At 42.2% G+C, this 27,729-nt stretch overlaps 1 long non-coding RNA gene across 1 annotated transcript in view; it reads left to right on the top strand.

Moving 5' to 3' along the window:
- Nucleotides 1–27,729, top strand: part of LOC131382567 (uncharacterized) — a 37,855-nt gene that overhangs the window by 1,618 nt on the left and 8,508 nt on the right. The window contains exons 2-3 of the long non-coding RNA XR_009212134.1: nt 5,217–5,335; nt 21,406–21,523. This is a non-coding gene — a long non-coding RNA (uncharacterized LOC131382567). The remainder of the gene's footprint in view (nt 1–5,216; nt 5,336–21,405; nt 21,524–27,729) is intronic.

Raw genomic sequence — 27,729 nt, forward strand, 5'->3', positions numbered from 1 at the left:
AAAATCTGGTTCAAAAAGAGATGTGTACCAGAAGGTAATCTGAGAGAGGCCACATTCAAATAACTTTCATTACAGTGTATTGTTACAATTGTCTACTCACCTGAGTTTGGGAGTTTGAGACCAGCCTGACCAACATGGAGAAACTCCGTCTCCACTAAAAATACAAAAATTAGTCCGGCGTGGTGGCGCAGGCCTGTAATCCTAGCTACTCAGGACGCTGAGGCAGGAGAATCGCTTGAACCCGGGAGGTGGAGGTTGCAGTGAGCCGAGGTCACACGACTGCACTCCAGCCTGGGCAACAGAGCAAGACTCCACCTCTAAAAAAAAAAAAAAAAGGAAAAACAGGCCGATAACAGCAAATCTGTGCAAAAATACATTTCAGCCAGAACTCTAAAACTCTAATTCCTGGTTACTAGGAGTGTAAAATGGCGTAACCCTTTTGGGAAAAGTTTAGTAGTTTATCATAATATGAAGCATATATGCACCACCTATGGCTCCACAATTCCAATTCCAGGTACTTATTGAAGATAATATGAAACTAAATTCACAAAAAGACTTGTACAGGAATGTTCATAGTACCTTTATTGATAACAGAACTAAAAGCAACAGGGTACCATCAATAGATTGAATAAACATACAGATATAGTCCCACAACAGAATAGTACTCCATAGCTAAGGAAGGAAAACTCTGCCACAACATTGATGAGTGACAAACATGGTGAGTGAAACAAGCCTATGCCAAAGAAGGCACAGTGTGCAGTTCCATTTGCAAGAAATTTTAGACAAAGCAAAAATAATGAATGGTGCAAAAAATCAGAACAGTGTTTGCCTGGGGGTACAGATTGAGAAGGCAGGTGAGGGACCTGGGAAGTGAAAGTAACGCTCTGTAATTTAACAGGTCTTAGGGTTTCACGGGGGTCTTAGTCAATGTGGGCAGCTATAACAGTATCATAGAGTGGTAGCTTACACAACAAATATTTATTTCTCACAGTTCTGGAGACTGGAAGTCAGAGATAATGGTCAGGTTCTTGTGAAGACTTTTCCTGGTTTATAGATAGCTACTTTCTCGTTGCATTCTCACATGGCGGGGGGTGGAAGAAGAGAGAAAGAAAGGACCAGCTCTCCTCTTTGTCGTAGGAACACTGATCCCAACGTGGGGCTTCAGCCTCCTGACCTAATTACCTCCCAGAAGCCCCTCCTCCAAATGCCATCACATTTGGGCTTCCACATATGAATTTGGAGGCACACAAACATTCCATCCATAGCAGCAGATCTGTGCCTTTTTCCTCCAAAAAAAAAAAAAAACCTCAACAAATATTGAACTCTAGTTAAATTATACAATTGTCGATGCATTTAGGAGGGAAATGTACAGGTATCTACAACTTACTTTGATTTTACAAAGGGCAGGTTCATGGTTAGAGGAATAGACTCGTGATAATGCAAATACAACAAAATGTTAAATGTAGACTTAGTTGTGGTGTAAGATGTTCATTGAATAATTCTTTCAATTTTTCTGTATGTTTAAAAATGTTTATAAGATGGAAAAAAGTCAATATATAGATCACCAAATCAAGTTTTAAAAATTTTGGTATAAATTGAATGTATATATAGCAGAAATTTTAAATTGCCCCTCAATTTAAAAATACATGAAATATTAATAACATCATTTGAGATAAGCTGAATTAATATTCCATTTATATTCTTGAATCTCTGCCTGAAGCAAGAAAAAGTTTAAGAAGATCTATGGAGAACCAAGGACTCCATAGCACCTGTCTTTTTGTTTTTTGTTACTTCATTTAGGTATTATGACAAAGTGGAAAGAGCTGTGTCTTTTGAAAAATGAAGCTGACACAGTGTTTGAAATTATGAAAGTGTCAGCAGTTCCCCAGGAAAAATCAAAGACTGGACCTAGATACAAACATAAAGAGTCCTTTAGACAGGAATATTTTAAGAGTTAAATGTGATGAGGTCAAATAAAGTTTTCTTCCCTCCTCAAACCCTTTTTGAAAAAACAAGATTTTAAGTACTATAAAAAAAGTTATTCCATTTTGTTTAGTTAAAAATGCAATAACCAGAATAGAGTGGTAAAGTTGACTCGAAAGATTTAGATATTACAGAATTAGTTGCCAGTGACTCTGTTATCAATTACAGTAAAGTTTCAATTGACTACTTCCTCCTGAAACTCACTGTTCCCTTTATTTCATGATCATTTTCTTAAAACAAAAACAAAAACCTTTCCTGAATCTGCCTAATGGACTTCTTCTCTTGCACTGTCCTGTATTAGAGAAGTCTAACTGCTCCAACACACATAGCCACCCTCTGGGCTGGCCACGTGCTGATTTCTGCCCAGGCCAGTCTCCACGGATCTGATGCAGGGCTGTGTTTCACATAGTAAGTCTCCGCGGATCTGGCACAGGGCCGTGTTCTTTCCACACAGTCGTGCAGGGTTTCAGGCTCCCCGGGGTGCAGTGCTGCTACTGCGTGTTAAGGGTTCTTAGTATATTTCAGGAGAAAACAACCCAATTAAAAAATAAGCAAAAAGGCCGGGCGCGGTGGCTCACGCCTGTAATCCCAGCAGTTTGGGAGGCCGAGGCGGGGCGGATCACAAGGTCAGGAGATCCAGACCACCCTGGCTAACACGGTGAAACCCTGCTCTACTAAAAATACAAAAAATTAGCCGGGCGTGGTGGCAGGTGCCTGTAGTCCCAGCTACTGGGAAGGCCGAGGCAGGAGAATGGCATGAACCCGGGAGGCGGAGCTTGCAGTGAGCCGAGATCGTTTGCCACTGCACTGCAGCCTGGGCGACAGAGCGAGACTCCATCTCAAAAAATAATAATAATAATAAGCAAAAGATCTGAACAGACATTGCATAAAAGAAGATACACAGATGGCAAATAATCATATGAAAAGGTACTCACCATTACCTGTCACCAGGAGATTGCAAACTAAAACAACAATGAGATATTATTGCAAGCCTATTTGAATGTCTAAAGTCCAGAATACTACATCAAGTGCTGGCAAGGATGTGGAGCAACAGGAAGTCTCCTTCGTTGCTGGTGGGAATGCCAATGGTACAGCCACTGTGGAAGGCACGTTGGCAGTTTCTTACAAAGCTAAATGTAGTCCACCATACTCTCCAGCAATTGCACTCCTCGGTATTTAAACAACAGGAAGATTTACGCTCACACAAAATCTTACACACACATGTTTATAGTGGCTTTATTCACAATTGCCAAGACTTGGAGGCAACCAGGATGTCCTTTAGCAGATGAATGAATAAACAAACTGATAAACCCAAACAATGGAATATGCTAAAAGGAAATGAGCTCTCAAGCCGTGAAAAGACAGGGAGGAACCTCAGATTCACACTGCTATGTAAAAGAACCAGTCTGAAAAAATACACACTGTATGATTCCAACTAGGACATTCTGGAAAAGGCAAAACTATAGAGACAGTAAAAAGATCAGTGACTGCCAGGTCTTTATGGGACTGAGGGAGGGTGAGAGAGAGGGAAGAATAGGTGGAGCCCAGGGAATTTTTAGTGCAGGTGAAACCATTCTGGTGATGCTGCAGTGGTGGATGCATGCCATTATGCATTTGTCAAAGCCTGAAGAACTATACAGAGTGAACCCCAGTGTAAACTGTGGACTGTAGTTAATAATAGTGTATCAATATTGGTTCATCAATTGCAACAAATGTTCGCCAGTACTATATTAATAGGGAAAACGGTGCAGGAAGGATGTGTAAAAGGTTATGGTACCTCTTTACTTTCTACTCAATGTTTCTGAAAAGCTAACACTACCCTAAAAATAAAGTCTATTAGTAAAAATCAGAAATAAAATATAAGATCCTAGGAGAGGGAGAGAAACTAGAGTCATCTCACTGCTTCCTTTATGCTCTGTCTGAAGCGACGCCCAGCACCATCAGGCTCCTGCACTCTTTCCCTCCACTACCAATCTTTTTTTTTTTTTTTTTTTTTGAGATGGAATTTCGCTCTTGTTGCCCAGGCTGGAGTGCAATGGCACAATCTCGGCTCACTGCAACCTCTGCCTCCCAGGTTCAATTGATTCTCCTGCCTCAGCCTCCCAAGTAGCTGGGATTACAGGCATGCGCTACAACACCCGGCTAATTTTTGTATTTTTAGTAGAGACGGGGTTTCTCCATGTTGGTCAGGCTAGTCTCAAACTCCCGAACTCAAGCGATCCGCCCACCTTGGCCTCCCAAAGTGCTGGGATTACAGGCGTGGGCCACCGCGGCCGGCCCCAGTCAATCCTTTTGTCAAGATGCTGAGAAGCCCAGTGCCTTTCCCAAGACACAGCCATTGACAGAGTCCAGTTTGACCACAAACCTTGTTATAACACGTTGACTTATTTAAACAAGGTAAGGGGTTCTAGCTTCTTCACTACATCCCCTGGAGCTATATGATGAATTACGACTTATGATGGCATGCAGTCACTTTTTTACATTATTTGAGCTATGGAGGATGTTACATACTGAGCTGTGCCGCCCCCAAAATTCACATGTTGATGGCCTAACTCTAAGACCTCAGAATTTGACTGTATTTGGAGATAAGGTCTTTTCTGTTTTTGTTTGTTTTTGAGACGGGGTCTCACCCTGTCACACAGGCTGGATTGCAGCAGTGCTAACACAGATCACTGCAGCCTCAACCTCCTGGGGCTCAAGCGATCCTCCCACCTCAGCCTCCCCAGTAGCTGGGACCACAGACATGTGCCACCATGCCCAGCTAACGTTTTTTCTTTTTTTTTTTTCTTTTTTTTTTTTTTTTTTTGTAGAGACAGGGTTTGGCCACTGGAGATAAGGTCTTTAAAGAGGTTATTAAAATGAGAGGCTGGGCATGGTGGCTCACACCTGTAATCCCAGCACTTTGGGAGGCTAAGGCAGTTGGATCACCTGAGGTCAGGAGTTCAAGACCAGCCTGGCCAACATGGGGAAACCTCATCTATACTAAAAATACAAAAATTAGATGAGCATGGGGTTGTACCACCTGTAATCCCAGGTACTCGGGCGGCTGAGGCAGGAGAATTGTTTGAACCCAGGAGGTGGAAGTTGTGGTGAGCTGAGAGATCAGGCCACTGCACTCCAGCCTAGGTGACAGAGAGAGACTCCATCTCACAAAAAAAAAAAAAAAAAAAAAAAAAACTGAGGCCAGAGGTGTAGGCTACACTCCAACATGACTGGTGTTTTTATGGACACAGATGCACAGAAAGAAGGTGATGTGAAGACACCAGGAGAAGAGGCACAAATTAAAAAGAGAGGCTTCAGAAGAAACCAACCTTGCTGGCATCTTGATCTCAGATCTCCCACCTCCAGAACTGTGAGAGGATGAATCACTGTTGTTCAAGCTTCCCAGTCTGTGGTATTTTGTTATGGCGGCCCTCACAAACCCACATAGAAGGCACGCTTTCATTGCCTTTTTTTCCTTCCTGTTTCCTAAGAGAAATATTAACAGTACAAGCGAGTGTAATTTTTGGGCACACACAGAGTAATCTCATAGGAACATAAAATCAGGAAGTGTCCTGTCCTATTGCTGCAATGTAGAACTAATCTTTTAGGAAGAGAGCTTTGTGAGTACTCACGTGAGGGAAAGGGATCATAGTTTTGAAACTTCATTTTAATACTTATTTCTTAATCAGTTACATTTTACTGTCAAGTGGTTTTCTTTAAGGAGCTTAAGGACACAGTTTTTCCTGAGTTTATGCGTGCCTGAATATGCCTGTCTGTATACTTTAGTGGTGTGGGTGCATATAAATTTGGGCATCACTTTCTTTTCTTTATAATCTAGTTGAAAGATAAATACTCCATTACATCCTAGCACTCAGTGTTTCAGAGGGGAAATCTGATGCTACCTCAGATTGTCCCATCCTTGTCCCCTTGATGTGATTAAAGGATTCTTTCTCTGCAAGTGAGATTCAGTGACAAAGAGAATCTCAATGAAAAGTGACATTCTAAATCATTTTTTCCTGAGACTGCTTGATTCTTACTTCACTTCAGGGAAATGTTGTGTTCTTGTAATATGTTTTCTGTTTGATCTGTTGGAGTATCTGTTTAAGGTGACTACCCTTTTGTTAGCCTTTCTTTGTTCTTTTTATATTTTCTCAATTGTCTTACCTTAATTACACCTCTGTACTCACCTTGGTCAGCTCAAGTTTTTTAAATTTTTTTTGCACTTTATTAACTCTGTTTTTAACTACTGTGTTTCTTGCTATTTTAAATTTATTTTGTGATGTTATTTTGGTTCTCGATTTTTTCTTTAGTGGGACCGTCTTCTATCCTGTTTCATTCTGTTTTTAGGTTAGTTCACTGATTGAGAAGCGTTTTGCAGGGCTCGTGCCCTGAGAGCTTTCTGATTGCAGAGAGTGGCCATGGAGGCCTCCTGTCTCCAAGCCGCCTCCTCACCAGGCACCTCATCTGGCTTCTGCATGTGACCGCCACCTCTCGATGTATTTATCTTTCAGTGGCATATTTGTATAATTTCAATTTAGTAGATCCTTTAAAAAAATGTATGTTATAAAACTTTCAAAACTGAAGAGAATAGAATCTTGTCATGGCTTTTCTTGCACATTCAGAGCAAGCGGCTCTGCCTTCCGCCTCGCTCTCTGCTATGTGGCCGGGCTTCTCTCAGTGCCCTTGGTACATTTCCAGAGTCCCCTGTGCCCCATAGAACTCTCGCCTGTAAGCTGTGCTTTGCTTGTGTTTGCTTCAATGTAGACAAATGGCTAGGCCTCGTTCCAGCTGCCCCTTTGCAAAGGATATGGATTCTGTTTTCTCCTCAGAAGTCTGACCCAGGGCCCTATCCAGGGCACGGTGACAGTGGGGACAACCCTGGGTCTCAGGCTTTTCCTCCAGGGCCCCAGCTAGCGTCCCTCTGGCCCGCGCTCTGCATCTCGCTGGAGAGGTCTCTGCTCTTGGATTATGTTTCGACTTTGCCTGAGCTTCCAGCTCAACCCCTCAGACAACATTTCTCCAAAGCAGGAACAATTTGTGGAAATTCTCAACATTTTATTCACTCTATTTTGGGGGCTTAGGGTCCATGATAGGGAGTTATGCCAAGTCATGGCAGAGTGTTCTTTTTCTGTTTTCTTATTTCATTATGGCAGCATGAAGTTGTACACGTTTCCGTATTGGCTTCTTGCTCTTGCTCTTTTTGCTGCTGTCAATAATTATTGTTGATTACATCAGATGTTGGAGGAGGTGAATTCTGGGGTGCCTGTTTTACTTCACAGCCATTGCTATTTTAATAAGAAGATGGGGCTGGCTAACATGGTGAAACCCCATCTCTACTAAAAAATACAAAAAATTAGCTGGGCGTGGTGGTGGGTGCCTGTAGTCCCAGCTACTCGGGAGGCTGAGGCAGGAGAATGGCGTGAACCTGGGAGGCGGAGCTTGCAGTGAGCCGAGATAGTGCCACTGTAGTCCGGCCTGGGGGAAAGAGCGAGACTCCATCTCAAACAAAAACAAAAACAAACAAACAAAAAAGAAGATAGGGAATTAAAATATCATGCCCTGCCATCTTGTGATCCTTTTAACTCAGAAGTCCTTTTTAACTGGAAAACACAGAGATGTCTCTATTATTTCAAGAAGCTATTAGATATGTCCTGTTTTTTATGCCATTCACTTCCCCTGAATTGCTCTCAGACCTACCTGTGCTCATTGGTGCAGTGGGAGTGATCTAACCTTTAAGGGGATAGCTGTTCCAGCCTACCGAGATGACCCCACTAAACACAGGGTAATGCTAGCCGGGAGAGAAACCAAAACAGTAGAAAAATGAAGGAGCCAGCAGGATTGTTGTAAAGAGTTCAGTTGCCTACTGTTACAGACAGAAATGGAAGCAAGTGAGGAAAATACATATAGATGCTTTTGAACCAAGCTTCCTAACTCCCAGGACAGACATTTTTTTCCCCCATTTTATCTGTGTGCTTTCTGCCATCCCGTACTGGCCCCTGGATGGTTACTTTCTATCTGTTTTTAGAAATGGGAAATTTAATACCTAGTCCTCAGGTTAGTTCAGTTCAGTCTAAGAATTGAGTATCAATGAAGGACATAATTGATTCACTGTACGAAAGACCACCCAGCTGCAATGCCCAGTTCTCTCAGTTATAACTGGGATTAAGTGGATTTTCATATCTCCTCCCTTTTTATTGTTCATAAAGCTTCCCACCTAAGACTGACAGTGCTGTCAAGAGCTCTGTTGAGGCCGGGCGCAGTGGTGCAGTTATCCCGGTTATCTTAGAGCTTTGGGAGGCTGAGGCAGGAGGATCAGTTGAGGCCAGGAGTTAGAGACCAGCCTAGGCAACATAGTGAGACCCTGTCTCTACAAATAAAATAAAATAAAAATAAAACCTAGCGGGGCGTGGTGACATGCTCCTGTGTCCTAGCTACTGAGGAGGTTGAAGTGGGAGGATCTCTCGGGCCCAGGAGTTCAAGGCTATGGTGAACTATGATTCTAGCCTGGGTGACAGAGCAAGGCCCTGTCTCTCTGTTAAAAAACAAAAACAAATCAACAAACAAACAGAAAACAGCTCTGTCCAAGGGGTTGGGAGATCCTCGATGAAGGAAGAGAAGATAATTGGTTGGGTCTGGAGTGTACCAGGACTTCAGGTTCTAGCCATGGTGGAGAAACTGGAGCAAGACCTGTACTCCCAATATCAAAAATGAGAAAACTGGACAAAATATGTGAAACAACCCTTTCAGACACTGGGAAACAGGAAATACAAGACTATGATTCATAAGGGGAGGGTAAAAAAATAGAGTGAGTCTATCACCCCAGAATTCTGCTTGAAAGGCAGTTTTCAAACCAAAGCCACAAGGTAAGGGGAAAAGATTATATGCAGAGAATGGTAATTATTAGTGACCAGGAAGATAGATGGGTGGAATTTCTAGGGCATACTAGCATAGAGGAGGGTGCTAAATGGAAAAAGAGCTCTAGAAATCTGCAAAGAGCTCCCATTGAGTCTATTGAGGAAAACCAATAGTGCCTATGTAAGATGCAGCACCATGAGGCTGGGCTAACAATGACTGGGAGCTGTAAGATGAACCATTCGCAGAGGACACAAGGGCTGGGAGACTATGAGTTCTAACCAGTGAGGTGGAGAGTCCTCCTTGACTGTATGGGACATTCAGTAGAAACCTCAGGAGGGTGGCATCTTAGTAACAGGGCTAAATTAGCCATAGTGTAAAGACTTACACAAAAAAAGGAAGGAAAAAAATTAAAGCTACATACTTGAAATTAAAAATTATGTTTGACATCTACTCAAAATCACAAAACATGCAAGAAAGCAGAAAAATGTAGACTTGTAACCAGGAGAAAAATCAGTCAACAGAGGCAGATGCAGAAATAGCAGAGAGGACAGACTTAAGTGAATGACTTTAAAAATCATTTGTAAAAATAAGCCCAAGGATTTAAAGAAAATTAAACATAATGAAAAAATCAATAGAAAATGTTTTAACAAGAACCAAACAGAACTTCTAGAGCTGAAAAACATATCTAGAATGAAAAATTTCCACTATAGGTATAACATCCAATGAGAACTTCAGAAGAAAAGATCAGTAAATTTGAACACAGCAATAGAAACTATGATAGTAGAAGCACAGAGAGAAAAGGAGATTGAAAATGAGCCCAACATTAGTGAACTGTGGGCAGAAATATATTGGCAAATTTCAACAAATACCTTTATGGAGAAAAAAGCCTCATTTTCATCATGTAAATATTCCCACTGTGGCTGATTTCAAGGTGCCAGCGTGACATCAATGAATACAAAATTTTCCAAATTTGACCAATTATAAACTGACATATCCAATAAGCTCAAAAAACCTAAATAAAAGACACAGTAGAAAAAGATAAACTTAAAAAGCCAAATTTTAAAAAGTACACATATGTACAGAGGACTAAAGATAAAACCAAGAGCAGATATATCATGGGAAGCAATTAAGGGCAGAATCACCTCTTTAAACCACTAGTTGGGGTGGGGAGTGAGAGGGGGGAGTATGAACCTCGAATTCCATATCCATTGGGAATGTTCTTCAAAACCAAGGAATTATACTTTCTACATCAGAAAGCTAGAAAAAATGAGAATATTAACACCAAAGTAAGTAGAAAGAAGCAAAAAGTAAAGATAGACTTAATAAAACAAGGGTCAGCAAATCACAACTTTCAGGCAAAAATATGGCTTCACACCTGTTTTTGTGAATATTTGTATTTGAAAATTGTCCCACTCATTCATTTACTTATTGTTGTTTAGTGCTGCCTTACAAATCATATGGCCAGCAAACCTAAAATATGTATTAGTTATTTACAGAAAATTCGCTACCCCTAGAAACAGACAACAGAGATAAATCAATACAACTAAAAGGAGGATTCTTCGAAAAATCAATCTCGATAAATCTATTGCTAAACTGATCAGAAAAAAAGAAAAAAAATAGAAATTTCCAATATTAGGAGTGAAAGAAAAGACAGTGCTACCAGTCCTACAAACACTAAATGGGTAATAACAGTACGAACAAATTTATGCCATTAAATTTGATAACTTAGAAGCAATGAAAAAATTGTACAACAAAAATTGTTGATAGAAAATCTGAATAGTTCTATATGTATTAAAGAAATTGAATTCATAATTTCCTTCTTACAGCAAAACTCCCAGGCCCAAATGTCTTCACTGGTGAATTTTATCAAACATTTAAAAAAGCAGTAATAATTGTAATATAACATAACCTCTCTCAGAATATAAAAAGAACCCTTTCCAACTCAATTTTTGAAGCCAGCATCATGCTGATACCAAAACTAGACAAATACTTTACAGAAAACTTTACACCAATATTCTTCATGAATCTAGATGCAAAAATCTTTAACAAGATATTAACAAATAGAATCCATCTATGTATAAAAAGGACAATATATTATAATCAGGTGGAATATTTCTTAGAAGTGCCAGGTTGTCTTAATATTTGAAAAACCAAGGCAACTCCTCATATTAATAGGAGGGGGAAATGTTTTTTTCTCCCTTAGGACTGGAAGAAAAAGTGCACTTGACAAAATTTAGCCACATTTATTACAAAAACTTTTATCAAAGCAGGAATAAAAAGTAACTCTCAAGCTTATAGAGGGCACTTTTAAAAATGTGCAACTAACATCATACCTAATGGGAAAAGACTGAACTTATTTTCTCTAAGAACAGGAACAGAGCTGATGCTGGTACAATTATATATCTGTATGGGAAAAAGAAAAAAACTTTAGTATTTCCAACATATCATACACAAAAGTTAACATGAAAAAGATCATGGATGAAAATGCAAAAAGTAAAACTATAAAACTTCTAGGAAAAATGTAGGAGAAAATTTTTGTGATCTCAATGTAGGCAAACATTTCTGAGGTAACAAATCTATAATTTTTTTTTTTTTTTTGAGACGGAGTCTCGCTCTGTCACCCAGGCTGAAGTGCAGTGGCACAATCTCGACTCACTGCAAGCTCCGCCTCTCGGGTTCACGCCATTCTCCTGCCTCAGCCTCCCGAGTAGCTGGGACTACAGGTGCCCGCTACTATGCCCGGCTAATTTTTTTGTATTTTTTTTAGTAGAGACAGGTTTCACTGTGTTAGCCAGGATGGTCTCGATCTCCTGACCTCATGATCCGCCCGCCTCGGCCTCCCAAAGTGCTGGGATTACAGGCGTAAGCCACTGCGCCTGGCCCACAAATCTGTAACTTTAAAAAATGATAAATTAGACTATCAAAATTTAAAATGTTTGCTCCCCAAAGGATACTATTAATAATATAAAAAGGCAAGTCACAAACTGGGAAAAAAATAACTATATATATGTGACAAGATACTTTTATAGAGCATCATATATAAAGAAATCTTATGATTCAATAATTAGAAGATAAATAATCCAATTTTATAAAGTGAGAGAAGCAAATGAATCAAACAGACTTTAACCAAAGAATATATACAAATAGCCAATAGCCACATGCAAAGATGCTCAGCATTATTAGCAGGAAAATGCAAATTAAACTCATCATGAGTCACCTCCACACACCCACTAGAATCAATGATGTTCAAAAGGGTGATCATACCAGATATTGACAAAGACATGGCTCAGCCAGAGCTCTCACTGATTGCCGTGGGAATAGAAAATGGTATAACTGGCCAGGCGCGGTGGCTCACGCCTGTAATCCCAGCACTTTGGGAGGCCGAGGCAGGTGGATCACTTGAGGTCAGGAGTTCAAGACGAGCCTGGCCAACATGATGAAACCCCGTCTCTACCAAAAATACAAAAATTAGCCAGGCATGGTGGCAGGCACCTGCAATCCCAGCTACTCGGGAGGCTGAGGCAGGAGAATTGCTTGAACCCGGGAGGTGGAGGTTGCAGTGAGGTGAGATCGTGCCACTGCACTCCAGCCTGGGCAACAGAGCAAGACTCTGTCTCAAAAAAAGAAAAGAAAAGAAAATGGTATAGCTATTCTAGGAAATAGTTTGGCTGTTTTTTTTTTTTTTTTATAGTTAAACATCTACTTACTCTACCAGTAATTTGCTTCTAGGTATTTACCAAGAGAAATGAGAGCATTTGTACACATTTGTTATACACATTTGCTCATAGCAATCTTAATAGTCAAAAACTGGAAGCAACCCAGGTGCCCATCAGCAGGAGACTGAGTCAATAAATTGCGGTATATTCATACAAGAGAATAGTACTGAGAAGGAAAAATGAATAAGATACTGTTAGATTTAACAAAATGAATAGATCTCAAAAGTGTTACGTTAAATGGAAAAAGCAAGTATTTACATAGACACAAAAGAGTACATGCTATATAATTCCTTTTAGATGAAATTCTTAAAAGTCAGAACGGATCTTTGCTGACATAAAGCAGATCAGTGGTTGCCTGGACAAGAGCTGGGGTGAACTTGCCTGTAAATAGGCACAAGGGTACTTTGGGAGGTGATGGAAATCTACATCCTGTGTTGAGGTTGACTGGGTGTATACATTCGCCAAAACTCCTTGAACTAATAGAAAGGTGCAGTTTGTTGAATAAAAACTACACCTCAATGCAGTTTTTTAGAAGAGTTTATGTGTATTTATTTTCTCCTGTTTGAGCTTTGAAAGAACATTCCAAAGTTTTTCTATTAGAAAACATTTAGAAGTGCTCAAAGTAGCAAAAGGTTTGCCTAGTTTTATCGGAAGTATGGAGAAAAGACACAAGATGGCGGTGTTACTCAGAGAAAGCAAAAGTGTATGGCGTCTTTCTCAATAAAGTCTCATTTCACCTGGCAGTTCTTCACCTCATTGACACGATTGTCCTCAGTACTTTCTTCTCCAGGTGCTTATGGGAGTCTTCTCTAATATACTTAATTACTGTCTACACTCAATAACTACGTCACAGATCCTTTAAATATCTCAAGAGCTTTGAAATAGAGCTTTTGTTTTTCTGTTGTTGTTGCAAATAAAAGTGAAAAATGTAAATAGTTTGCAATCTAGTAATCTATTTCGTTGTTAGGGAGACTCATGTCTACTACAGTTTGTTACTCCGTAATGGAAGCCCCTGAAAAGTCGCCTTACCTCTGGGAAGAACGCTTTGCTTCCCAGAGAATCTGATTCGCATTTCAGGCAGTCAGCCACTGGAGGGCAGTGCAGAAGCGTGAATGCCCTCATCTGCTCGGGAGGCGGGAAACCCTGCAGCAACTGCGTCTCCTAAGGGAGCCTAGGACCAGGTTGTTAGCAGAGGGGAAAGGAAAATGAATCCGTTCTGGAAACCGTCCGTTTGATTCAGAATGTTTTGTATAAGAGAGTAGTTCTGGGGCCTGGCACAGTGGCTCACGCCTGTAATCCCAGCACTTTGGGAAGCCAAGGCAAGCAGATCACTTGAGGTGAGGAGTTCGAGACCAGCCTTGCCAACGTGGTGAAACCCCTTCTCTACTAAAAATACAAAAATTAGCGGGGTGTGGTTGCGTGTGCCTGTAATCCCAGCTACCCAGGAAGCTGAGGCAAGAGAATCGCTGGAACCCGGGAGGTGGAGGCTGCAGTGAGCCGAGATCGTGCTACTGCACTCCAGCCTGGGCGACAGAGCAAGACTGTCTTTAAAATATATATATATATATATTTCTTGGTAATTACAATGTTGTGTCCATCAAACGAACTCTAGAACTCTACAGATAACTGTGGACTCTAGCCTCCATGTACAGAGCAGCTAAGTGCAGACTGGAGAGAGGGCAGGCAGGGGCTGCCCGAGGGTGGGGTCCTGCAGGAGGAGGAGGCGCCGGGTGAACCTCCCATTTCCACGACTTGTGCTCTTGGGGCAGCCCCTGGTCTGTGCCACGTGGATGGTGAAAGCTCAGGTGGAGAACATCCCACTGCCTTGAAGAACCAGAGGATGAAGTTTAGGACAACCACAGTCACTGGCCGGGGGGGCTGTGTGGGGCGGGGATGGGGGAGTGACAAACAGAAGACCCCGGAGACAGGGAACCTCAGACCGTGAGTAAAGACTGACTTCCTAGCTGGGCCATCCATGGACCTGACAGGCTTCCCTCGCTAAGGCCCAACCCTGCAGCCCTGATGGCCCCACTGCCCCACCCAGGTTCCCCGAGCTGTGGGGAGATGAGCGGAAGCTGGAAGAGGGCAACCCTGAGCTTACAGCCTGGTTCTGCTCCCAACCACTCCTAATGTCTTGAGCTTGTTACCAAAGGTCCCTGAGCTTTAGTTTGTTTTCCAGAGAAAAGACGAAACCAGATCTCTCTCCTAGGGCTGCTTTTGAGGACTACCAGGGATAACGTGTGCAAAGCGCCTGACACAGAGAGCTTCACTCTCTCATTAATTTGCTTCCCACCTCTTGTTTGTGGTTTCCCTGGAATCCTGTGACTAACTCCGTTTCTGAGATCAGTTCTAGTGGCAACCATCCAAGTCAGCTGGGCCTCCGTTCCTGATCTTACCCGTAAACGCAGTGAGTTTGCTTCTCACAAGCTTTGGTTATCTTGTCTGCCTCCCTTTTTGAAATCCAGGTTTGAAGACTATTCGGCCACGCTTTTGCAGTGAGCACCAGCTTGCTAGAGCCCCTGGGGGGCCACAGCCAGCAAGCTGGAGAGTTACCAATGTTCCAAGAATGTTTCAGAACCACTTGCTTTGTCAATGCTTGGCCTTGTGGACTTCCCATTTTACATGAGATTCTCTAGTCTTTGCCCATCTTCATTTCCTATTGCCTCCTATATTTTTTTCTTTTTCTTTTTCTTTCTTTTTTCTTTTTTTTTGTCAGTGGCAACTTTTACATGATTTTCTGTGATCATGCACACAGGGACTTACAGCACTCATTCTCTCTGCGTCGGGGACCCATCCTTCTCCTCTGCCTCTCGCTGCAGTCAATGGTCTTTGCTCCTCTGCCCTTCGCTCTTGCTGGGCCATGGTGACAGCTTCCTGGCTAGGTTCTCTGCCTTCATTCATGGCCCTGTGTGCCATTTTCCCCGACATGCAAGACTTAAACTTTTAAATACGGTCATCACATCATGTTAACTCTTCACTTTCACTTGTCCCGTAGCTGCTTGCTGTAGCTGGAGTCAAATCTACCCTCCAAAGACCCCCGGCTCCCTCTCTTCCCCTGACTCACGGTGCTCTGGCTCTTTCCGACCACATGCTTGTCAAGCTCCTACTATCATCCAGGCCTCCCCACTTGCTTGTCCTGTGCTCTAATCTTTCTTCGCCCAGCTGCTGCCTTTTATCATTCCTGCTTTGGTTCTATCACTGTCTCCTCAAAGAGGTCTTCCTGGCTGTCCCAACTGAAGTAGTCCTCACTTAGCCTCAACCCCTGTCTAAGCCATGGTAACGTTTCATTTCCTTCATCACACTTAGTGCTGTTGAAAATTGTCTTTATTTGTTCCAGCACCACAAAGTTCAGGTGTAAAATAGAGTTTACTGGAGGAAAACAGGCCAAGAAGTAGTGGGATACACGGTCTCCTTAAGTCATGTTACTCCTTAGCGCTTAGGATAAAGACAGTCTGGTGCATCAGGGCCAAGGCACCAGCAAGGAAGGACAATGTCCCCATGATGCTCTCTATATTTATGGTGTGTATTTAAGAGAAGGGGGCAGGGGATATCTGTGGGACCACACACGTTCCCTAGTTGAGAAAGTGACCTTGTTGGAAGGGAAGGTCCTCCAGAACCTGGCAACCAGACACTGACCTGTCCTCCTATTAGGCTCGGGTAGAGCGCCTACCAAGTACTCTGCTGAGCTGTTATGTAAAGGCAGGGAGGAAGTGAGTCCCTGGGGCCATGCTCTTCTGCCTCTCCTCAGTAAAATATACGCCCCATTAAGAAAGAGACTTTATCTTGTTTACCACTGCAATAGTACCAGACACATAGAAAGGCAATCAAAAAATATTTATTGAGTGAATGGGAGAATAGCAGAATGAGTAATAATAAAATCATGATTCAAAAGTAACTGAAATTCAGAGAGAAAGACCAAGTTTACTGGAAATTGTATTTTGGTAGTGACCTGGAGCTGATGGGGAGGGGGTGTCTAATTTTCTGCAGCGTTGTAACTGCGCACAGAAGGCACAGCAGGAGGGCAGCCACTGATGTGGCTCCAACTCTTAGAGGTTCGTTTCCTGGTTTTAAATACATACCATGGCTGGGCACGGTGACTCATGCCTGTAATCCCAGCACTTTGGGAGGCTGAGGCAGGTGGATCACGAGGTCAGGAGATCAAGACCAGCCTGGCTAACACGATGAAACTCTGTCTCTACTAAAAATACAAAAAAAAAAAAAAAAAAAAAGAAAAGCCGGGTGTGCCTGTCCCAGTTACTCGGGAGGCTGAGGTAGGAGAGTCACTTGAACCCGGGAGGCGGAGCTTATAGTGAGCCAAGACCACACCACTGCAGTCCAGCTTGGGCGACAGAGCAAGACTCCATCTCAAAAAAAAAAAAAAAAAAAAAGGCACGCATGTTAGTCCTGTGCTGCCCACAGCTTCATTTACAGAATTTCCACTGTCAAGTGGACATGTGCTGTCTCTTAAATTACTCTTCGGTATCACAAGCAAAGTTTCATGTTTCTTTTTGTCAGAGAAAGAGGTTGGGATTCTTTGGCAGACATAGGCCAATTGCCCTTCATACCAAGAAAAATCTTTCTCATTCTGACTGTTTTGTTTGTCTCAAACCAGCATCACAGACTGCCCTGGATGGGTTTTGGCAACAAGAGTGATAATGAAGTCATTTCTATGGTGATAAGGTCAACGTTGTTAATGCTTACTGCATCACAATCAATTTTTGAAATGCTTCTAAATTAGAAAAGTGAAAAAACTTGTTAAATGAAGGAAAAGTGTACGATGAGCTAAATGCTGAGGAGAATGACTAATACTACACATGAAATACTCATCAAGCACTTGATCACATGCACCTCGGGAGGGTTTCTTATTAGAAGACACTTCCCTGGAGATGAAGTCAGTGTTCTGGTTTCCCCCATTTCACGAATACCAATCTTGGAATAGATATTATAGACTTGTAAAAGGGACAAAATTTGTTTTCATAATGTCAATAAAAACTATTAAGTAAGCAAAACAAATCTTTAGCGGTCTCTATCATGGCCCATTAGTGGAATTACTTTTCTCCACCAATGTAATAATCTGTGTTTCAGGTCTCTTAGGAACTGAAAAAATTACGTATAATGGAGAAATTATACCTATTAGGTCACTATGTGTTTCTACAAGTCAAGTAGTCTATTGCAGTAGCTTTAAAGCAATTTTTTAAGCTAATGATTAGTTTAACACAGTCTTATCCTCTCTGACATTTTACACTCCTGACTACATTTTTCTTAGGATTCTCCTTAGCACCACGTTTCCCCATTTTGATGCTGCTCTCTTTCTGCTCCCTGTCGGGGCTTTTAAGTGATGTTTCTTTCTTTGATCACCTCTTGAACATCAATGATAGTCCCTAGTTAATCCATTCTCCTCTTATACTTGGCACTTTTTTTTTTTAACGTCATCTGATCACATAGATTCAAATTTCACTTAAATATAGGCTTTCAGTCAAACTTCTCAATAACGTTTGTAGCCATATCTAAAACTGGACTCATCTGCACTCAGCAGCCCCCCAGGTTCCTCACACTCAACTCACCCACAGCTCCTCCATCCCCACCACCAACTCCAGGTGCTTCCTTGATGTCCACATTTGGATGGATGTGATTCACTTTCCAATGCTAAGTGTGGGAACCTTTCTGCATCCCACCCTTTCACTCACCACTGTTCTCTGAATCCAGCCATCAACCCAGCAGCCTGCAATTCCTTAGGATCTTTTCTCTTTTCCTTCCTATATGTCTTATTCCAGCCGGAACCACTGTAAAGCTCATGCCTGGTCTCCCTAAGCTCAGAAGGCATGCAGCTTCCAGCTGGGAGGAGCGGGCCCCAGTCACCAAGTCTCCTCAAGCCTCTTCAACAAGACGAGGTGGGACCTCTTCAATATTAATATGGCTCCACATTCATTATACTTAAATTACAGAGAGTTTATCAGAAAGAAATACAATTTATGCTAGTAAATATTTCTTCTATATAAAAAATGTATAAGAATTTGGGAATAAAAACCATGGAAGTAAAAGATACGAATCCTGACCTTCAGAAGGAGTGGGAGTGGGTGAGAAACCAAGATTGCAGTGACCTGGGTCTGGATTTCAGCTCCTCCATTTGTTTGACTGGGGCAAGATATTTTAGTTTTGGTTTCTTTGTAAAATGTAGAAGAACACTTCAGTCAAAGGTACGTTTTGACAGTTAAGTTATATTGCATATGAAGCATACATCCCCAGAACTTGCACATGGTACATTCTCATCAAATCATAATTATTATAACTTAGAAGCACAAGACTTTCACACTTGAAAAGTAAAATATCAGTAATAGTTTAAAATAACAGTTTAAGTAAACAATAGTAGAAATGCCATGAAGAATCCACCCTGTCTGCCAAGGAACAGTGCTGACAGCCGTTCCTCAAGGAGCCCAGATTGTCTGGAGCAGAAAGAAATTACAGACAGGAAACTCCTACCTAGACACAGCAGCACCACACACCAAATATTCTCTGACTCCTCAGCTCCTGAAAAAGAAGATTTTGCTGCACAAAGCAAAAAAAAAAAAAAAAAAAGAAAGTTTTATGGATTTTTATGATCTTTAAGATTAGGGTCAGGCCCGGTGGCTCACGCCTACAATTCCAGCACTTTGGGAGGCTGAGGCGGGCGAATCACAAGGTCAGGAGTTCGAGGCCAGCCTGACAAACATGGTGAAACCCCATTTCTACTAAAAATACAAAAAATTAGCTGGGCGTTGTGGTGCGTGCCTGTAATTCCAGCTGCTCAGGAAGCTGAGGCAGGAGAATTGCTTGAACCCAGGAGGCGAAAGTTGCAGTGAGCCAAGATTACACCACTGCACTCCAGCCTGGGTGACAGAGCGAGACTCCGTCTCAGGGGAAAAAAAAAAAAAATGAAAAATTAAAAAATAAGACTACTCTAAGACTCACCTCTCACCTATGCCCAGGGACTTCTAGGTTTGAAAGCATTTCCACCACTGCTGATGAACTAAGGGAGGCACTGGGGAAAGTATAGCTGCATAATCCTTCCCTGTGGGTGCCACCCCCTAACCTCCAGGCTCTCGTGGGTGTGGACTGGTTGGGGGAGATGACTGGATACTGCCGTTTGTGTCTGTTGCACACAATGATAAGAGATAAACTTGGCTGGGGCTATTAGAGGTCGTTATATTTAGTTCAACATTTCGTGTACTAAAGAGGAAACCCAAGTCCAAACCGGCTGAGTTGGAAAAGTCACCGAGCTACTGGAAGCAGAGCCAGGCCTAGATCTCCTAGTCCAAAACTTCTTTTCTCCCACACCACAGCTGCTGCTTTACATTACTGGGGTTTTGGAATTTTACTCATTCAAATGCAAATGTTTTGTGTGCTTCTTTAATGGGACATTTTTTGTTTTACTTTACTAAGTAAAGTACTGAGTGAATGAGAGTGGATTGGAGGTGTTGAAATCGTCAGCCTCTTTTAAAGCATCGTTATTTTTCCTTTGTTTCTCTTTATGATGTGAAACATTTACTTCTTTTTCTTCCCAGCTTGAATTGGAGACAGCAGCACAGATAACTTGACTTTCTTGTTCTAGTGGATGATGCAAGTAGTGAGGATGCGATTAACAAAATAAATGGCTCATGGGAAAGCCTTCCCATTTCCAATCTCACCCCTACTTTAGGATATGGTCTAGTGAATCCGTTGCTATGAAACAGTGCTGCAGCTGGGCTCAGTGGGGGTCTGGGTGGTCTCACAAAAGCTAGCAATAGTTAGTTGTAACTCGGAGAAATTAGAAGTGTTATGGGCCGTCCAATATCACATCACTGGGATAAGTCATGATCGTGTGACTTCATAAAGTTTGCCATTGACCCATTCATCAATTGGTTATTGAAGTCATACTATATTCCAGGTATTGTATTAGGTTCCAGAGATATACTGTCCTTGCTCCATAGTCCACATGGACAAATCAGCAAGTGATCGTGATGTGATGTGGTGGATGCTGTGATGGAGAAAGACGAAGCGAAAATATTCACGCACCAGAGTGGCATCTAACCCATCTTCCGAGGTCAGGGAAGGCTTTTTGGAAGAGATGATATTTCAGCAGAAACCTGAAGAATAAAATAGGTGGCACAGGTGAAAAGGTGGAATAGAGGATGTTCCTAGCAGAAGAAGCTGTATTGTATGTCAAAGGCTCAGAGGCATCAGAGAACCGGCAGAATGCAGGGAAGTACAAGCTCACAGTGTGCCAAGAGCACAGGATACAGGTGCAAGATTGGGAGGAGGAGGTGTCCACGGATGGGGTGGAAGTGCTGCATGGCCTCCAAGGCCATACACAGCCTCTCCTTGTCTGCCACAGGACTTTGAGTGTGACCACTGCACCTCCGGGAAGGCCAGGTGCACCTCGCTCCCCATGCGCCCAGCCTCTTGGCCTTTGGGGGTTGTCATGTGGAATGGAGATGACATGAGTGGTGCACGTGAGGTCAGGGAATTGGGTGTGCATGTCACCACTCAGAAATGGGGCTCCTGGGTGGTGGAGGGAGTGTAGTTCTCTGCATTATCTTTGAGCAAGGACAAGATGGCAACAGAAGAGTAGCTACAACTAATAGAAAGATTTCAACTAGCAATAGCTTATAGAAGGTAGAAGTCTCTTTTCCTCGCATGTGAAGGCAGCCTGCATACAGGCAGCCTGAGCCGTTTATGACAGCCACACAGCGTCCTATGAAAGGGCAACTTGCCTCCCAGATTTCTGAAGCCTAGTTCTCTGCATGTGGCTTCTACCCTGGGGCTGCATAAACTTCAGCATTCTAGCATGGAGCTGGGCTGGACAGGTAGCAGCCCTTTCCCTAAGGCTAATGCATTTCTTGTTTCTCTCCAGGTCAGTCAGGATCTTTGATTGTGGAGCACAAGGCTTCTGCGTGCTACTGACTGGGTCCCGGCCTCCCTCCTTCCATGGCACCATCATGAATGGGAATTTCCACCACTGCCTCCATTAGGTAACTATGGTGAGCCTGGCAATCAATTACTATTTCCAGTGCTGCTGTTTTTGTCTTTTTAAAAATTATTCTTTATTTTTAACATTTTATTTTTAAATAATTTTGGGGCCGGGCGCGGTGGCTCACGACTGTAATCCCAGCACTTTGGGAGGCCGAGGCGGGCAGATCACAAAGTCAGAAAATCGAGACCATCCTGGCTAACATGGTGAAACCCCGTCTCTACTAAAAATACAAAAAAAATTAGCCGGGCATGGTGGCGGGCGCCTGTAGTCCAGCTACTCAGGAGGCTGAGGCAGGAGAATGGAGTGAACCCGGGAGGCGGAGCTTGCAGTGAGCTGAGATCACGCCACTGCACTCCAGCCTGGGCGAAAGAATGAGACTCCGTCTCAAAAATAAATAAATAAATAAATAAATAAATAAATAAATAAATAAATAAATAAATAATTTTGAACACAAAAAGTTACTAAAATACTACAAAAAATTCCCATATACCCTTTTTGTACCTTCCCAAAATGTCACTATCCTAAATAACTGTAGTATAATCATCAAAGCCAGGAACTCAAATTGATAGAATACTAGACATACATCCATACACCTTATTCAAATTGCAGTGCCCCACTAATGTCCTTTTTCAGGATCCAGACCAGGACCACAAGTGGCATTTACTTGTCATGTGTCAGTCTCCCACAACATGACTATTGTGCCTTCTAAATGCATCATATCAGAATGTGTATGATCTTACACTTTGATGCCTTGGTTAAGGTAGTATATGGCAAGTTTCTCCACCATAACATTTAACTATTTTTCCCGTTGCAATTATTAAGTATGTTGTAGAGAGCTACGCTGAAACTAAGCAAATGTCCTGTTGCTCGTTATACTTCCCTCCTGCCCAGCTGGTTTTAACACCTGTTGATGACTTTTGCCTGCAACAGCTGCTCCTGTGGTATTTGTCAAATAGTGATTTTGTTGTGGTCTTTTAAAGTGCCATCATGGGCACACAATCCACAGCTGGGTTTGAGAATTTCCAGGCGTTAACTCTTGTCAGACCACTATCCCCTGTGGTCCCTGGTCCTTCAAGGCCTGCTATGCTGACACAGGCCCCTCCAAGGCTTCCCTGCGAAAGCCAGCCCCAGACAATAGCACTGTTCCAGGTTCCACTTTCTGCTTATTCTCCACCTGCTGCTTCTGCTCTTCTTTCTCTTCTGGATCCAGACTCTGGGGGTTATTCCTGGAATAAATCTAGATCTGAGGTTGGGCTTTGCATGTTTTTGGTGCAAAACCCCATCGTCTCTCCTCTTGGGTTTATTAAACCTGACCTCCACCTTCCTCCTCCCCTAACACAGTCCTCTGAAGTTGGAGTCTATCACAGCCTTCATCATGCAGGTCATTTACAGAGGTCCAGCTCTTCAAATCTCTGTGCGTTTGTGGAGGTGTTCTCTAACATTTTCTCTTTGGAAGACTAAGAGCCAATATTGGGCAAATTATTCATGTACTTGGGAATTTGTGGACATAGTCAAATTGAATAAGTGATTATTTTGTCATTAAAAAGAAAACTATGCTCACCCCTGATTATCCACCATGGGATGTTGGGAGTTGAAGAAAGGGGTGATAGGGGCAAGTCCCACAGAGGAGTAGGTCAAAATCTCCTTGGAGAACTAGGCATACTATTTTTATGTTCATCATAAGTATGCACTGATCAAAAAGGCTGAGAAACTGTCTTAGTACAAAGTAGACTACTTTAAAGATCTAGATGTGAGTGTAATTGAGACAGGATTGGGGTGAAGGAGTCAAGCTAGTCTCAGCAATTGCAGCATAAAACAGGAGGAATGCAATAATAACAACGAGATCTTTTCTGAGTCCTTACTAACTCATTTAACCTCCACAGCAACCTAGGGCACTAGGTACAATTGCTGTTCTCATTTTAGAGCTGTTGGTTCAGAGTGACGAGGTAATCAAAGGGCACTCAGGCAGTTACTTGGGGAGCCAATACTGCAGCCCAAAGCATCTGACCCCAGCACTCACATCCTGATCATTGCCAACCATGCCTGGCCAGGTATGAAACAGAATGAGGTTTCGCTGTGATCTGAGGGGATGTGGTTTGTAAGGGTGCCTGCACTGTGCCTGTCATGGAGCACACTTCCCATTGGGAACATCCCTGTCGACACTGCTTGGCCACCATGGCGCCCTCTGGCTTCCTGCCCACAACAGGAACAGACCGTGGCCTCCTTGGTGATGGTGGGTCTTACTTTGGCTATTGCATCACTGCTCACTTGCCCTCATCTCACCTAACCAGTAAGTCCACATGTGGGATCCCAGTCCCTACCACACACACATCCATTCAGGACAGGAAGTGCATGATGTGGCTCATGAACACAGGAAGAAGGAATTGCGCTCAGCTGGTAAAGGCAAAGAAAGAACAAATAGAGGCTATAGCCACCAAGAAGAAGAAGAGAAGAGAAAGGACCAAGGCTAATAAGCACTGAGATGGCCTTGCTTCTTGTTAAAATATTGAGATGTTTCCAACTGCTTGGTAAATGGCCACTGCTCCAAGCCCACCCCCTTCCTAGTGCCCTGTCTTTCCCCTTTCCAGCAGCTACAGAATTCAGAATGGTTTAATTCAGAATGGTTAGGGCCTAACCACTTAAATATTTTAAGTATTACCTGAGAAGAGAACTAAAACCAAACATTTGGCAAAAGTACAGACTTTATCTACCTTTCATTGCCTTACTCCAGAGCGCGATTTCTGTGGCGAACAATCCCTCTCCCTGTCGAAATGCTCTTCCCCTTGGCAGCTTTTATCCTGCAACGCAGATGCTGAAGATTCTGCTTTCACTCCCCTTCCTTGGGAAAAGCCCAGCAGAGAGGACTTCCAACCAAACTGCCCTTAGCCATTCAGCATGGCCTTGCTGCCTGGAAGTTCACCTTCTTGGCAGCTGTGGCCTACACTGTCCCAGCATGGACCCACGACAGAAGAGGGCCCTCATGCACTCTGCATCCCTGTCAGACTTCTGTGAAATTAATGGCTCAGATAGCAAAGAAACCCAGTTCAGCCACCAAACTACTTAAAAGGCAGTTACAATCAAGGCATAAGATGTGATAATTTGATATACATATTCATTGTGTAATAATTTTCACATTAACACATCCATGGCCCCCAGTAGCTATTTGTGTGTGTGTGTGTGTGTGTGTGTGTGTGTGTGTGTGTGTGGGTAGGACATGGACAGTCTGTCAGATTCAAAACCAAGAACAACACTTCTCCAGTGTTCCTTCCTCCAGTCCCCATTCTCTGCACCCTAGAGCAAACCCACCTCCTGTGAGTAACACAAATTAACTCTAGTGTTAGTTAGAGAATTCAGTGTTTAGGAAATGGCCTTTGAGCCTCGGACTCAGTCTAGACGTTTTTCAGCCTGTGCCTCATCTGGGTGCATTGCCGTCCTGGTTTCAGTGAGACCTGGAGCCAGCTCAGCTTTCTTTCCTGCCCATGCCGTCTGCTTCATGCTCCCATACTTTTCTTATAAAACAATATTTTAAACTCTTAAATGAAATTGTAGGAAAAAAGTCATCCATAACCCTAACTCACAAAGTAATTACCTTACATTTTAGTCTATTATTTTCATGTCTGTAACCATATAAATAATTATAGCCATAGCCTTAAATTTTTCTCTCAAATATTTTATTATTACATAATATAATTTCATATTTTTAAATTACTATTTTAATAGCTAAATATGCCATTTTGCTACTATGTCCTAATTTCCTTAACCATTTCCTTATTGTTGGATACTTTATTTTTTAATTATTTTACAGTTACAGATCATGTTACAATCAATACTTCAATGGACTTCGCTTTTTTCCTTTCCACTGTTTTCTTAGAATAAATCCTTAGGAGTTAGAATACTGGTCCGAGTCGTATAAACATTTTCATAGCCTTTTAACTTTCCATGAGGGCTGTATTTGTTTATACCACTTGCCTCATTACATGTCTGCATTCTCTCTTACCCAATCTTCTCCTGTAATTTTTATATTATCCTTTCTTTTACTTAGAAAAATTGTGTATTTTTATGTAATTGTATCTGTTATTTTTCTTTTCTATCTTATATTGCTTTAAGTCTTAGAAAGTTGTCAACACTGGAAAGTTCTGCCTTTTTGCTGGCCCATCTATAATTTCCTTAATATCTTGTTCTTTGATATATTTGGAAACTTTTGAATATAGTTGCATATTTATTTCTTTTTCACAACACTGTATCATTAACCCAATATCATTTATGATGTTTTGCTGTTTTATGAGGTTATATTAATCCTACACTAATCTAGGTCAATTTCTGGGCTCTCTACGTATTTGCATTCATATGTTTTTGTATTTTTCATTCATATTTCTTTGTTTTCAACATGATGCTGTAGTACGTTTTGATATCAGGTACAGATACTTATTCCTTGTTATTATTTTTCTAAAAATATTCTTCTCTTATACCCTGACAATCTTCACTTCCATGCTATTTGAGTAGTCTGTGCTCTTAGCCACACCCTAAGCTAAGCCAGCACCGTGATTATCCCACCTCTGAAATAATAAACTTAAATCCCACTAAACCACACACTCTTTCTCTTCGCCTTCCCCACTCTTATTCCAAGTCACCCTGCACTTTGCACCATTGGGATCTATTACCCTAGCTCCTCACTTCACTCCTCATCACCCCAGCGGAGCAAAATGATCGATTGTTTTAGGATAATCCCATCAACATTTCACGTTTCACAATTTCTTGTCTATCCACCAAAGCAACGTCGCCCATTTCCAACTCTGGAGGCCCCTGTCTGTCCAGGCTCAGTTTCTCCCCTCAGCTGCCCAGTGCAGCCTCTCAGAAATCAAGGGCCCCTGTCACATTACAGTAGTTTCTCTGGTTGCGCATGCAGGATTTGCATCAGGGCGGTAGAAGATTGCAATTGACAAATCCAAATATGCTGCATTCCCCAATCTACGATGTTGTTATAGTGAGTGTTAAAAATTCTGGAACAGATTTTAAAACATGTCAGTCACCAACTAGGAGACTAAAGAGTTACCCTAGAAACACAGCATGGCATGTAGGAGTAAATTTCCTTTTTTACCAGTAACATTCATTTAAATAGGAAATAGGAAACTATAGAAGGAAATGTGTGTGTGTGTGTGTGTGTGTGTGTGTGTGTGTGTGTGTGAGTCGGTGGGTGGAAGGGGTAAAACGGAAACACAGGGACAGAGGCAGAAAAAGTTGAGAATTCCTGCCTCAAAAAACCCGATCTGCTGGAGTTTGCATACATTATCTTTTCCAAGCTTGAAAAAAGTTCTTCACAGAAGTAATGACCCCGGACTTGCAGAAGAGAGCGCTAAAGCTCAGAAAGTAAAGTCAGCTCTCGAGAAGACTTCACTAGTAACTGGCAAAGTAGGATCCCACTCAGATCTGCGTTCTCCACCTGCTGTCACGTGATACAGTGAATCAAACAGTACTGTCACTGCATACCTCATTATAGTGCCATGCTGACTGTCTCAGCTCCACAACAGAGGTTATTGGCCATTTTGTTCAATGACACCTAGCAATGCCTGCTTCCTACCAGTTATTTAACCAATAGTTGTTGAGTAAATTGCTCCATTCACTTATATTCATGGCATATGGATGAATAAAGAGCATGCTCACCAAATATTTGGCTAGCAAGTACTCATGTATGTACAAAAGAACAGCGATGCGTCGGGCAACAGAATTAGGGTCAGAAACTCTCCTGTCGGGGCAGCGAGCAATGCAGTGGGACAGGGGCTGCCTCAAAGCCTCCTTTTGGGTTCAAAACCCACAGGAAAACGCAGTAGAAGAGTTTGGGAAGAGTACTTTCGATTTTGTTTGGGGAATGGTTTTTTTGGTTTTTGGCTATTTTAAAAAATTAGCACCTTACATTGGTGTGGTACCTTTGTTACAACCAACAAACCAACGTTAGTACATTGCTATTAGCTAACATCTGTAATTTAAATTAGGGTTTACCCTTTTGTTATGTAGTTGTATAATTTGTGTTGTAGAATTTAATGAGTTTTCACATATGCCAGTATCACTCATCCATTATCATAGCATCATACAGAATATTTTCACTGACCTAAAAATCCTCTGTGCTTAACCTATGTATGCTCCTCCCTGTAGCTCTCAACACCTGGAAACCACTGATCTTTTTACTATAGTTTTTTTTTTTCAGTG

Source organism: Hylobates moloch, unplaced genomic scaffold (assembly GCF_009828535.3).
Source record: "Hylobates moloch isolate HMO894 unplaced genomic scaffold, HMol_V3 SCAFFOLD_61, whole genome shotgun sequence".
NCBI lineage: Eukaryota > Metazoa > Chordata > Mammalia > Primates > Hylobatidae > Hylobates > Hylobates moloch.